This window comes from Miscanthus floridulus, chromosome 4 (assembly GCF_019320115.1).
Source record: "Miscanthus floridulus cultivar M001 chromosome 4, ASM1932011v1, whole genome shotgun sequence".
Taxonomy (NCBI): domain Eukaryota; kingdom Viridiplantae; phylum Streptophyta; class Magnoliopsida; order Poales; family Poaceae; genus Miscanthus; species Miscanthus floridulus.
The window spans coordinates 23511668-23525689 of record NC_089583.1 but is presented as its reverse complement, the minus strand read 5'-3'; positions in this window follow the sequence as shown (position 1 = coordinate 23525689).

The window sequence follows — 14022 nt, the reverse complement described above, 5'->3', positions numbered from 1 at the left end:
GATTTTATTGATTGATCCAAGTGATGGACTTAACTTGATGAGTAACCTTGGTTCCTTCCTTAAGTCCTTTTCCTTCTTTAAGTTCTTTTCTTTCTACCAAATGATCTCCAATCACAACTAGAACTTAAACTTTATCTTCATCTTGAATTTGATCTTGACCTTCTAATTTGAGTACCAAAAGTGTGCAAAGTACACTTCTCAATCAAATGGCCTTGTACTCATATCTTGTCATGCTTCTAGATCAATTCAAAACCAAATTTAGGTACCTCAAACACTTGTAAACATGTTTCCAACTTGAGGACCTTTCAATCAAAGTGACTCTAGATTAATCCAATACTTGTCACTTTTATGGCAGATTCTGTACTCTCCAAAGAACTAAGCATATTTCTCAAAGTACAAATCCAAATACCACGAAATTTGGTGGAGATGTTCTTTACTAATTTATCTAGCAGCCATAAAAATTTTAGCTTCATTTGATCTCATATGGACTGCCAAATTTTAATTCTTCCACCACTGCTACATGCTGAAAACTGCTGCACTATAGCTGACAAGAACCACTCCAAAACCAAAGCATTTCTTATCTAATTTCCATGAAATTTCTACAGCATCTCATACCATAAATCTAGAGCATGTACACCAATTTTCAAGCCAATCCAATAAGATTTGATCACTCAAACATGGCTGTGATCACAGCTAGCTCAGATTTTGAATATAGGACATATTTCAAGCAATTGAGCTATACTTCATCAAATATGAATCAAACTTGATACTAATTTGTTTGAATACTTCCATAAGACATATATCCATTCAAATCACTTACTAAATGTCATCTTATGAATTTATCCAACACAAATCAATCCAAACTTGATTACTAAGCAATTATCCATTCAAACATCTCATAGCAAGCAACATTGCATATTTATCTAATTCAATCAACTCATATGCACCCAAATGAAATGATCAACTAGAGATATACCTTGGTTAGCTCATGATCATCCAACTAGCAAGCTTCAACTTAATTATTTGCAAGTCATCAAATATTTCCAATGAATCACCATCAACTTGAATTATAGCACTTGTATGTTGATAGCACTTGGACTTCACTTAATTTTCACTTGGCATTGGGTTTGGATATGCACTAAGCTTCATAACTTAATTCAACATATGATCAACGTGAGATCAATTTGAATCAAGTCTCCAATGCCGATGGTACCTACAATCAATCATCCACTTTTTGATGGTACCCAAACAAGTTTGGGTCCTCTCAAGTTAGGAGCAACATACTTAGGCGTAGCCTTAGTATGAATAGCGGGATGTTTTGCAATTGCAACCAATGAGGTACCATTGCCATCCTTCCTAAGCATATCATGATCATCAATTGAAATAGGCTTAGAAATTTTACCTAGGGGACATGAATGTGCCATGTGTCCCCTTTCCCGGCATGAGTAGCACTTTCTCTTTGATTGAGCCTTCTCTTCCTTGCTCATGTGGTGCTTCTCATTGCCTTGCCTCTCATGGATTACTTGAGCCTTCTTCTCAAGCTTGTTAGGACACTTAGAGGCAAAGTGTCCCATACTTCCACACTTGAAGCACTTGATGTGAGCATAGACTTTCTTCTCATTGTCATTCTTGCTCATCATCTTGGCATCTTGAATTTGCATTGGATGCCTTGCCTTTCTACCCCTTCTTGTTTTCTTCTTCTTGATCATCAAATCATCACCATCTTCATGGTTGATCTTGATTTGCTCTTGGGGTGTCTTTTCTTGCTCAACTTGTGGCTTTGGTTGAGGCTTCACTTGTTGCTTCACCAATTCCTTGGTTGGGCACATCGAGGTAAGATGACCCCAAGTGCCGCACTTGAAGCACTTGACATGCTTTAGCCTCTTTTCTTCTTTCTTCAACTTGAGTTTTCCCTCATTGGGGCAACCATTTGCAAGATGTCCCATTTCATGGCACTTGAAGCACATAAAATGAGAGAGCTTCTCTTGTTCTTGCTTCTTCATCTCTCTTTCATATCTTCTCTTGCCCCATCTTTTGCCCTTGATCTTGCTCTTGTTGAAGCCAATGCCACTAGTGTCATTGCGGCTTTCTTGATGATTGACTTTGCTAGTCTTGAAGCCGACTCCACTCTTGTCACCAAAGTTTCTTTGAGTCTTCAACATATGCTCAAAGGTGACTTGAGAGTTGTAGCACCTCTCTAACTTGTTGCTCAATTTCTTCACTTCATTTTTGAGCTCATTGTTCTCCTTCAAAAGGTTAGTCTCACAAGACATAGAAGTAGAACAAGCATCTATATGTGAAGAGCATGGCATATCTAATAAATCATCACAAGAGGTGGATACATGCTTCTTGCCTACATCACAAGGGTTAGCAACAACATTTGATTTATCATTTGATCCATGTGATGAGCTCTCATCATTTTTAAGTTTCTTTGTAAACACTTTAATGAGAGAAGCTTGTTTTTCTAATAATTCATCATGAGATGCAAGTAGTGTCTCATGATTCATTTTAAGCTCATCAAGTGAAGATTTATAAGCATCAAGTAATTTCTTATGATCTTCACAAGAGTTCTTTAGAAATGAGTTTTCATTTTCTAATTTCATTGTTTTAGCTTTCTCATTTTCTAAAGACATGGTCGTGCTAGCAAGTCTACTAACAAGCTCATCATATGAATCAACATGATCAACCACATTATCATTTGATACCTTAGTGTCACCTTGTGACATGAAGCAATGTGGTGTAGTGGATGGGCTTGTAGTAGCATCATCATGGCTTGAGCATGAACCATCATCACCATCAAGTGTGCATGGGGTAGCAACATCACTTGCAACACTTGTGGCATCATTATGAACCTTGTCAAGTGAACTTGTAGTGGATTGATCATCATCATCCTCACTTGACAATGAGGTGGAGCAATTTTCCACAATCATCAAATTGTGGTTATGCTCAACACACTCGTGTCTCCTTCTTGGGCTCATCCTCCTTCTTGAATTTTCCATCATCCCATGTGGAGGAATCACCGAAGGTGTCCTTGATGGAGTCCCATATCTCACGAGCGGTCCCCTTGTAGTTTACTTGCTTCATCAAATCAAAATGTAAAGCATCCAATAGAAAACAACAAGCATTTGCATCAAATTCATAGAGGACTCTTTGAGCTTTGGTTAGAGTTCTATGATCCAAGACATGGGAGAGACCACTAGTGACAACCCACCAAAATTTAGGTCCCTTTGCACGAAAATGATCAAGCATATGATTTTTCCAAAGTGCAAAGTTAGTGCCATTAAAATGTGATTCTCACAACCATCTAGCCCATTAGACGCCATCCTCTCGGGTCGGTGAAGACCACAAATGAGAGACCGGTCTCTGATACCACTTGAAGGGTCGAGATGGCGACTAGAGGGGGGGTTGAATAGTCTTTTCTAAAACTTAATCGCGTCGGCTAACCGATAAAAATGCGGAATTTAAACTAACGGTCTAGCCAAGACTACACCCCACTATATATGTTCACTAGCACCTTGCAAAGATAACAATTAAGCAATAAAGGTGCCGGGCTAGCTAGAGCTCTCCTAAACAATTCTAGGAGCAAGGTTACACAAACCTATGCCACTAGTACTTTAAGTGACAAGGGAGCTCCTACACATGCTAGTAAGCAAAAGCACAAAGCTAACTAAGCTCACTAGCAATGCTCAATAACAAGGCAACCAATGCCTAATTAGAGAGCACAAATACTTAGCTACACAAACTAAGCAATGTGACTAACAAGGTTACTAAAACCAAATTAGCCACGCAAGGGAGCTACTTCTATGCTACACAAGCAAGAAGGTAATTAGCAAGCTACACAAGCTATCTAATTACAAGAGCAACTACACAAGCTTAATATGTATAAAAGTAATTGCAAGCTTGTGTAACGGGGATGCAAACCAACGGGAAGAATAAGGTTGACACGATGATTTTTCTCCTGAGGTTCACGTGTTTGCCAACACGCTAGTCCCCGTTGTGTCGACCGCTCACTTGGTGGTTCGGCGGCTAATTAGCATCACCCGCTAAGCCCGCACGTCGGGCGCCGTAAGAACCTACCCCTTGAGTGAGGGTTGCTCAATGACACGCTTTACTAGAGTTGCTCTTCATGGCTCCCGCGGGGCGAGCACAATGCCCCTCACAAGCACTTCTCCAGAGCGCCGCACAAGCTTCTTGCGCGCTTCGACGAAGACCACCACCAAGCCGTCTAGGAGGTGGCAACCTCCAAGAGTAACAAGCACCACCGGCTTGCAACTCGATCACCTAGTGCCACTCGATGCAACCTCACGATGCAATCGCACTAGAATCGCTCACTCACACAATCGAATGATCACTATCAAGTATATGTGTGATGGAGGGCTCCCAAGCACTCACAAGCATGGACACTAAGTCCCTTGAGGTGCTCCACACCAGCCATGGCCGAGGGCCACTTCTATTTATAGCCCCAAGGGCAAAACTAGCCGTTACCCCTTCATTGGGCAACGGTCGGGCCGACCGGACGCTAGACCTCAGCGTCCGGTCGCCCACAGACGACCACATGTCCTGGTTCCAACGGTCACTTGACCTGACCGGACGCTCCAGCTTCAATTGACCGGACGCTGGACCCTCAGCGTCCGGTCGTTTCCAGTAAGCTCCCGAGCATGACCGGACGCGGCCGGTCGAACGCGATCAGACGCAGCCAGCGTCCGGTCACTCTCCAGCTACTGCATCACCGTACGTCAGCCTGACCGGACGCAGCCTTCCAGCGTCCGGTGCATTCAGATCCAGCGTCCGGTCAGTTGACCGACGCCGGCATCTTCGCGACCAACTTGTTTTCACTTCTAACTTCTTCACCCTTGCACCAATGTGCTAACCACCAAGAATTTGCATCCGGCGCAATAGAAAATAGACATTCCATTTTCCCGAAAGCGCCGAATCATACACCACCCAAACCCATCTCACCCCTACAAACACCACCTCCTTTGTAAATGTGCCAACACCACCAAGTGTACACCACCATGTGTATGTGTGTTAGCATTTTCACAATCATTTCCCAAAGGATGTTAGCCACTCAACTTGCCACGCCACTCGATCCTAGCGACAATGCAAAGTTAGATCACTCGAGTGGCACTAGATGACCGATATGCAAACAAGTTTGCCCCTCTTGATAGTACGGCCATCTATCCTAAACCCGGTCATAAACTTCTCTACACACCTATGACCGGTGAAATGAAATGCCCTAGGTTATACCTTTGCCTTGCGCATTCCATTCCATCTCCTTCAATGTCGATGCAACACATGCACCAACACGATCAACAATGATATGATCCACTTCATATCATCACATGATCATATTGGTTCATCGATCTAGACTCTACTTGCTCTTCACCGTTGCCATCGTCCATTGGCGCCAAGTCTTGCTCAAGCTTCATCGCCACGCGGTCCATCACTCCAAAGCCTTCGACTTGCCCTTCACGCTTGCAACCGGTCCATCAAGCCAAGTCTTGTCTTGATCTTCTCCACCTTGATCACATGACTCAATGTCATGTCTCATGTGCAATAAGCTCCTTCATCATCACATGTGTGAGCTTTGCAACATCTCCAAGCCATTTTCACCTTCATGGCATATGTTGCTCACACACATGTACCTGTGGACTAATCACCTGTGTATCTTACATAAACACAATTAGTCCACCTAGGTTGTCACTCAATTACCAAAACCAAACAAGGACCTTTCATTAGCCCCTAAGGCTGGATCGGATGGACCATCATTGGTCTACTCTGACCCTTCATAGCATACCAAGGGCTTGTGTTGGTCTTTGGCAAAGACACCTATTAGCACCGGCTCTTGGCTGGATGCTGCCTTCACAAGCGTGTCGGCCACCTCATTGAGGCACCTTGGGTTGTGATTGAGTTCGAGGCTATCGAATTTGTCCTTCAGCCGTCGGACTTCTTAGCAGTACGCAGCCATCCTGGTGTCATGATAGCTTGACTCCTTCATGACTTGGTTGACAACCAACTGGGAGTCACCTCGGATGTCAAGGCATCGGATGCCCAACTTGATGGCAATGCGTTGGCCGTGGATGAGCGCTTCATACTTAGCCACATTATTGGATGAGGGGAAATGGAGATGAACCATGTCCCTCATGCGTACCCCGAGGGGCGATACGAAGACCAGGCCCATGCCAGCGCCCTTCTTCATCAGTGATCTATCGAAGTACATCATCTAGTACTCCTGATCGATGACCGCCGATGGTGTTTGGACCTCGGTCCATTCCGTGATGAAGTCAGCCAACACCTAGGACTTGATCGCCGTTTGGGAGGCATACGTAATGCCCTGATCCATCAATTTAAGCGCCCACTTTGTGGTTCTTCCTGTGGTGTCCTGGCTCTGGATGACCTCGCCGAGGGGGAACGACATCACGACCGTCACCGGGTGTGACTCGAAGTAGTGGCGTAGCTTCCTCTTGGTGATGAGGACAGCATATAGGAGCTTCTAGATTTGAGAGTAGCGGGTCTTAGAGTCAGATAGTACCTCGCTGATGAAGTACATAGGGCGTTGCACCATGAGGGCGTGCCCCTCTTCTTCCTGCTCCACTACTAGGGCGGCGCTGACCACTTGCATGGTGGCCGCTATGTATAGTAGAAGGGATTCTCCATCGGGTGGAGGAACTAGGATCAGGGCCTTTGTTAAAAGCAGTTTGACCATGTCAAGTGCCACCTGGGCCTCGGATGTCCACTCAAAGCGGTCGGCTTTCTTCAAGAGTCAATAAAGGGGGAGGCCTCGTTCGTCGAGGTGCGAGATGAATCGGCTGAGTGCGGCGAGGCACCCTATGACTCGCTGAACCCCCTTTATGTTCTGAATCAGGCCCATCCTTGTGATGGCTGAGATTTTCTCTGGGTTCGCTTTGATGCCACGCTTGGAGACGATGAAGCTGAGCAGCATGCCCCTCGAGACCCCCAAAACACACTTCTCGGGATTGAGTTTGATGCCATTCGCTTAGAGTTTTGCAAATGTCTGCTCAAGATCAACAACAAGGTGGTCAGCCTATTTGGACTTGACAATGATGTCATCAACGTAGGCTTCAATGGTCCGCCCGATGAGGTCCCCGAAGCATTTGAGCATACAGCTCTGGTATGTAGCCCCAACGTTCTTTAGACCGAACGACATTGAGACGTAGCAGAATAATCTAAAGGGGTGATGAAAGATGTCGTGAGCTGGTCGAACTCTTTCATCGTAGTCTGATGGTACCTAGAGTACGCATCAAGGAAGCAGAGGGTTTCACACCCTGAGGTAGAGTCGACTATTTGATCTATGCGCGGCAAAGGAAATGGATCATTTGGGCATGCCTTGTTGAGACCCGAATAGTCAACACACATCCTCCATTTCCCACTCTTCTTTTGTACAAGAACAAGATTAGCTAACCACTCTGGGTGGTATACTTCCTTGATGAATCTGGCTGTCGATAGTTTTGCTATCTCCTCACTGATGGCCCTGCGTTTCTCCTCGTTGAAGCGACATAGGCGTTGCTTCACCGGCTTGGAGCTTGGGCTGATTTTTAAGGTATGCTTGGCAACTTCCCTCGGGATGCCTAGCATATCCGAGGGTTTCTATGCAAAGATGCCTCTATTAGCGCGGAGGAAGCCAACGAGCGTGCCTTCCTATTCGGAGGAAAGCGTGGTACCAACACGTACCGTTTTACCCTTGGTGCTCTCGAGGTCTATGAGGACTTCTTTAGAGCCCTCTACCGACTCGAACGACCTGGTTGACTTCTTGGCATCAGGCGCCTCTTCGGTGACCTCCTTCTTGAGGGCAGAGAGCTCCTCGGAGGTGATGATCGCTATGGTGTGACCGTAGCACTCGACCTCGCACTCATAGGCACGCTGGATGGAGGTGCTGACGGTGATGACCCCATGGGGGCCCAACATTTTTAGCTTGAGATATGTATAGTTGGGGATAGCCATGAACTTCGCGTAGCATGGATATCCCAGGATGGCGTGGAAGGTTTTGGGGAACCCAACCACCTCAAAGGTGAGGGTTTCAGTCCAATAATTGAACTAATCCCCGAAGGTAACAGGCAGATCGATCTGCCCAAGTGGCATGGCCTGCTTCTCGGGCACGATGCCATGGAAAGGTGCTCGGGTTGGCCGAAGGTGTGTCTGGTCGATGCCCATCTTGTCGAGCGTCTTGGCGTACATGGTGTTGAGGACGCTGCCCCCCATCCATCAGTACTTTGGTGAGTCGCTTTGGGCCGACGATCGGGTGACCATGAGCGGATATCTCTCTGGGTGTGGGACACTATTCGGATGGTCGGTCCAATTGAAGGTTATGGCAGACTCTGACCACCGGAGGAAGGGAGGTGTGGCCGGTTCGGCCGTGTAGACCTCGCGGCGTGCGACCTTCTAATGACGTTTGGAGTCATAGGCTGCTAATAATCCAAAGATCATAAGGTAGCCATCTAGCATCAGAAAGCCATCGTCCTTCTCCTCAGTGTCGTCCTTGGTGGGGGCAGGGTCCTTTCCATGCTCCCCTTTGTTGGAGCCTTCGGACAAGAATCACCGCATGGGGTTGCAGTCCTTGAGAAGATCCTTAACCGAGAAGGCATGGTTCGGGCATGGACCCTTGAGTAATTTTTTGAAGTGGTTCGGAGTGCCCTCCGTGGGCTTCCGACCACCCTTGCGGTCAGCAGCGGCCACGAGCAAGTCCTCACGCAGTTGCTTCTTGTTCTTCCTTTTGGCAGAACGATTGGAGGTGCCTTCGTCGACGTCCTCGTCCTGCCTTGCCTTGCCCTTGAGATGATTGAAGATCGCTTCGACCGCCTCCTCTCCTAAGGCATGGCTTGTGGCGATGTCCAGAAGTTCCTTGGTGGTTCATGGGCCCTTGCGTCCTAGCTTATGAACTAAATACTTGCAGGTAGTCCTAGACAGGAAGGCTCCTATAACGTCGGCATCAACGACATTAGGAAGCTCATTGCACTATCGGGAGAAGTGCTGGATGTACCCACGGAGGGTCTCTTCGGCCTTCTGACGGTAGTTCTCGAGGTCCTATGGGTTCCCAGGGCGCTTGTATGTGCCCTGGAAGTTCCCCACAAAGATCTCCTTCAGATCCGCCCAACTCTGGATCGCGTTGGATGACTAGTGTTCCAACCATGCTCATGCCAAATCAGCTAAGAACAGTGGGAGGTTGTGGATAATGAAGTCATCATTATCTGCACCACCGGCTTGTTAGGCAAGCCAATAGTCTTCAAGCCAAAGTCCGGGGTTTGTCTCCCAGAGTACTTTGGGATATTGGTAGGTGGTCGGTACCTTGGCGAGAAAGCTGCGTTGAGGATGTGTCGGCTGAAGGCCTGAGGGCTTGGTAGGACGGGGCTCGGGCTCTGGTTCTTGCCACTATTGTAGCGTCCGCCACGATGAGGATGATAGCCGTGGCGGGCTCCTCCTCTCGGGTCACCATAGGTACATCTACGGGCGTCGAGAGTGCTACGTGCGTCACGGTTGCGGCCAAGACGCTGATGTACCAGGACCGCGGCGTGCTTCCTGCCGCCTTGTGGTGCCTGGTGGACTGACGCGTCCCTGGCGGGGCACGCCGAGGTTGTGCGCTGGCTAGCGTCGAGCTCGCATCATCGAGACAGTGAGCTCCCGCCCTGCTGCACCGCCGCACGCTCGAGTAGCTTGTGAATCTCATGGTGGGCCTGATGATCCTTGGGCATCGCGGCCTTTGGGAGGCCATGGAGCAAGGCCATCGCGGTGGCGATGTTCTAGCTCACCCGGGCTAAGCGAGGAAGGGCTTCATCGTCGGTGATGATCCTTCAGTTTACATCATGGGCCATGGCACATGCGCACCCGCCGTCTTCACAGCATTCGATCTCCCGATCGAGCTCCACGCATTCCTGCACAAGCTAGAGTCTGGCTTCCTTGATCTCTCGCTTTCGAGCTTTCAACTGCTCCACCCCCATGCGAGGTGGGGCCGCTGTCTCCCCTTCGGTTTCATCACTGAGGTTGCCTACCGGGGTAGCCTCCTCTGCGGGGATGCTTTCGACATGTCCCTCGGGGGTACTCATCATGAAGCATTCCTAGGAGGGGTGATGGCTCCCCCTGCTGGAGTCAGAGCCAGAGAACGACCTTGGCTCCTTTGTGAGGAGGTTGTGGAGAAATTCCATGATGTGTTCGATCACCCCCACGAACTCGTTGTTCGTGGGCGGTAGGACCGTGCATCGTGCCACAAGGTGGCTAACGGTCGCTGCAGCGTTACGGAGACCAAACAGAAACACTATCGGGGTGCTCCATATGTGGTGTTCCAGAGAGAGGGACCCTCCTCTAGAAAATCATGCCATGTCATTGGCATCGAAAAGGGTGAGGCGGCGCTGGTCCTCTCTAGACTGCTAGGGTCCAAGGGAGACATCGAGCTAGCGCTCAAGCCTCTCATGGTTGAGGCCGATGGAGGGGAAAGATTGGATGGCGGCGTGAGCCAATGCCAACTCTCCTCCCACCGTGATGATGAAGTCTAGGTTCCTAAAGCGCACGTGTGCGTCTAGGACCTAGCTGATACCGTGGCTAGCCATCCGTGGCCTGATGTTTATCGTCGGAACATGCAAAGTCTCCCTACCTAGCGCGCCAACTATCGGTGTTTCGAGTAAACACCAACTAGTAAATTTGTATTTGTTGCACGTTAGTCCCGGATGGTGTGCTAGAAGACACAAGGTTTATACTGGTTCGGGCAGAATGTCCCTATGTCTAGTCTGCTACTGCTGCTGCTCGTGTTATTAGCACAGAAAAGGTTTGTAGCAGGGGGTACAAACAGTCGAGAGAGGGATAGGTCCCAAGTCTCTGATAGAAGGGTCGAACGGGTACTGAGAGCTCGATTGCTGCTCAGTTGTGGGTAATGTAGTGCATGGTGAGTCTAATTAATCCATCCCCTTAGTGGGGTGCCCTGCCTTTCCTTTTATAGGTCAAGGGGGAGCAGGGGTTATAGATGGGAGAAAGAAAAAGAACCAGAGGCCAAGAAGGTCCTTCAAAGGTGCCGGGTCTTCCTTTTTCTCTGAGCCAGCCCCGCTGACATGGCAGACGGTGCCAGGGATAGCACGCTTGCTGATCTCGATAGGGCCGTGCTCTGGCTTCGTTCAGCAAGTGGTCACGTCCCATCCTGCCCCGGCGGGCGGCGTGGTGCACCAGGGTGCCGAGCCATGACCCTACGGGGAGCAGACGAGGAAGTGACCATACGTCCATTACTATAGATGAGGTGTGTTCCCTCCTGGATCGTGGTGGTTGTCGTATGCTTGTGTCAGGATCTGCGTCCGAGGGCTTATGGCGCCGCCCACAACACTGTAAGACAAAAGTCGGCACCTACAATACTGTTCGGACTATGTCATGCCTGGAAGGGCTTAAAGCGCCCGTCCCGTCATATCCTGACGATACTTCCCCGCAGGCGTGCAGGGCATGGTCCTCGGTACTGCGGTTGACTTGAGTGTCCTGTCTTACCCTGTGCTCGTCATTATGAAGGAGCAGGGTGCAGACGTTGGGCGAGGCGGAGCCTGCCTCGGGATGTCAGGCGAGGCGGAGCCAGCCCTCGTACGTCGGGCGAGGCGGAGCCAGCCCTCGTACGTCGGACGAGGTGGAGCCTGCCCTCGGACGTCGGGCGAGATGGGGCCTGCCCTCGGACATCGGGCGAGGCGGGGCCTGCCCGAGACATCAGGCGAGGCAGAGCCAGCCCTCGGCCATCGGGCGAGGTGGAGTCTAGCCCTCGGGGGTCGGGCGAGGCGGAGCCAGCCCTCAGCCGTCGGGTGAGGTGGAGTCTGCCCCCAGACGTCGGGCGAGGCGGAGTCCAGCCCTCGGAGGTCGGGCGAGGCGGAGCCAACCCTTTGGGGCCGGGCGAGGCGCAGCTAACCTTCGGTCGTATGGGCAAGAAGTGCAGTTGCATTCTTACCTGTTCGGAAGCATCAACGTTTATTGGTTATTAGCTCCTCCTCTTTGGTACCCCAGTATTCGGTCTCTGGCAAAAATATTATAATTTTGTTTTTCCATTCTCATCGCCTTTCTATCCTTATAATTTTCCCCATCATTTGCCAAACTGGAAGCTGATCTTGTGGTAGTATCATTTTTGTGGCCACGAAGCTGATCTTGTGAGAAGCTGGGAGCTAGCTGATCTTGTGGGAAGCTGGGAGCCGGCGTGGATTTTCTCTCCAGGGACTTGGTTTTCAGTGGCGGAGCCAGAGCTGAAAGGAAGAGGGGGCCGGGCTTCATAGCGCATCCGTCTAAAATTTCTGTCTGTTTCTTTGGCTAAGACATCGGCGTCAGAAGCTAGGTAACTTTTTTCACGCTGTCATGTTGGCTCTGTTGCTCAGCTATAAAATCAAGTGTAAGAAAATAACTACTCCTTTGAAATATGCATGTAGCCATGCGACTGTGCAGCAAGTAATATGCATGCAGTTTCATAGAGTCATAGCTATCCTTTGAAAAATTACCAACGACAAGGGGGGCCGGAGCCCAGGATGGCCCCAACGTGGCTCCGCCCGTGTTGGTTTTCTTCAGGTAGCGAAGCTCATCACCGCTGGGGAGGATTGAGGATTAGCTGGAAGCGGGGTGTGCGCCAGATTCTGGTGACGACTTTTCGGTTTTCTCGTGAGAACGCATGTGGAGCTGTGTACCAGATTCTGGTGATGGTTTTCGGTTTTCTTGAGAGACTGCGTACTAAATTCTCGGGAAGCTGCAGAAGCAGGAAGCTACGTTAGGTGCGTGTTTAGTTCACGAATTTTGAAAATTTGGCTACTGTAGCACTTTCGTTTTTATTTGGTAATTAGTATTCAGTCATGGACTAATTAGGCTCAAAACGTTCGTCTCGCAATTTCCAACTAAACTGTGCAATTAGTTCTTTTTCGTCTACATTTAATGCTTTATGCACGTATCGTAAGATTCGATGTGATGGCTACTGTAGCACTTTTTGAAAAACTTTATGGGAACTAAACAAGGGCCAGGCCTTCTGCAATGTGTCGCTTGAGTGATGCCAGAAGAGGGAAAAGCTGAACTGTCAGTGGTTTCAGGAAAACGGAGAGCGAAGCACGTACTTGCGCTGGTTCCAAACCGATGCCTAGAAAAAAATAGTATTTTATCTACCACCCATTTACCTCAGCTGGCTCACATCAACTATGCATGGCCTGTTTCTTCTATTTTTTTTTTTGTACTTCCCTATTCTCTCGCTTGTGGGACCCATGAAGTGATGTTCCCTGTAGGCACACACTGTGTCCTGTGAGGAGCGACGCCAGAACTTGGACATGGGGCCTTCTTTTTTGTTGGCACTATTGCAACACTGGGACGGCCTTATGTACCTTCCAGGCTTCCACCTTTTAGTTTTCTATTCCGCGAAGATTGTATGCTGAAGCTGCCGACGCAGCCTGGCCGGCGAAGCTCAGATCGACATGGCCCAAGGTAGGCTGCCGGCCCAATTTGGTGCTCGCCAAGATAAGTAATCATCTGCACAAAATCAAATATAAATATTCTTTCGTCGCAAAAAAAAGTACGGTTGTTTTTGAACTAGAGATCTTACCTTCCGCCCCGTTAAGGCCTTCAACTCCCCATTGCTAGTGTTTTCGAGTTGTGTTTAACTTGGCATCTCTTTTTTCCAAACATATGTCTGTGAATTATTTCTTTTTGAACCAAAAGTTAATCTCTCGTTTTCCTTATTCCTTTATGTGAAGCTATTTCTTTTCGATTTTTATCATAATATACACCTATATATATGGAGGCAACTAGAAAGCATTGATTGTTGTAAGGGCTGATCTTACCATTTTATAGCCCTTCGATCGTGTCAACTTGCTGTAATCTTACCATCCAAACCTTCTTTCCATGCCCCACTCAAACTTCATTCTGTTCTTATGCATGCAAGACCTTTATTACCTCTGCTACCTTATCACCTCCCCAATGCATGCACAAATATGAGTATCTATAACTATCTCTCTTATAAAAGAAAACTCCACTATTTTCAATCTTTATATGCAAACTATCCATGTGTGATACCTCACTAAGTGTCAT